This window comes from Penaeus monodon, chromosome 22 (genome assembly GCF_015228065.2).
Source record: "Penaeus monodon isolate SGIC_2016 chromosome 22, NSTDA_Pmon_1, whole genome shotgun sequence".
NCBI lineage: Eukaryota > Metazoa > Arthropoda > Malacostraca > Decapoda > Penaeidae > Penaeus > Penaeus monodon.
In genome coordinates this window covers 20,239,104-20,239,779 of record NC_051407.1, presented here as the reverse complement: position 1 = coordinate 20,239,779, position 676 = coordinate 20,239,104, and positions in this window count along the sequence as shown.

The following is a 676-nucleotide window of genomic DNA, read 5'->3' as shown; positions in this document are numbered from 1 at the left end:
ATAGGGAACAGAAAAGAGCAACAGTTGATCCTCTTGTTGAACATTCCAGTGCAACGTTATCGCTAAAGTTTTTGTTTCCATTTGCCCCAAAAATATATGTATTTTGACCAGATTTGTCAATAGCAACAAAACCATACTTTGTGTGAATTCATATGCTAATATCTCTTATTATCCTTAATTTGCATGCTTCACAATTCGTAAATGTTACTGTATGATGCACGATTTTTAAATGTAGTAATTCAGGTAATAACAGTTTTAATTCCTTGCACTTATCTTTTTTTTTAACTAAAGCTATTCAAATTTGCCTTATAAATATACTCAAATTCGGTGACTATTAAAAGAAAAAGTTTAAAGTCCAATGATTAAAATCTCGATTAATATAGAACATCGAAATCTTACTTCTGTAATTTCGTACTTTATAACAGCTAATCATAGCAAAGGAAATACTTACCAACTCGTATTTTAATGAACATCAGAGTTGCTGCCTAAGTGATATGGAGGAGGGGAGTTATATTGAATCCATGGAAGCTGAACGAATGAAATATATTTCCATCACTGCCAATGAGTGAGCGCTGGGCAGTAAGGGACAAGCTCATTAGTAATAATCTAATAACTGTTTGTCGAGTGCGTTTATTTAGTGCTTGTTAAGCAATTTACTTGTGTTGACAGTGCAGGT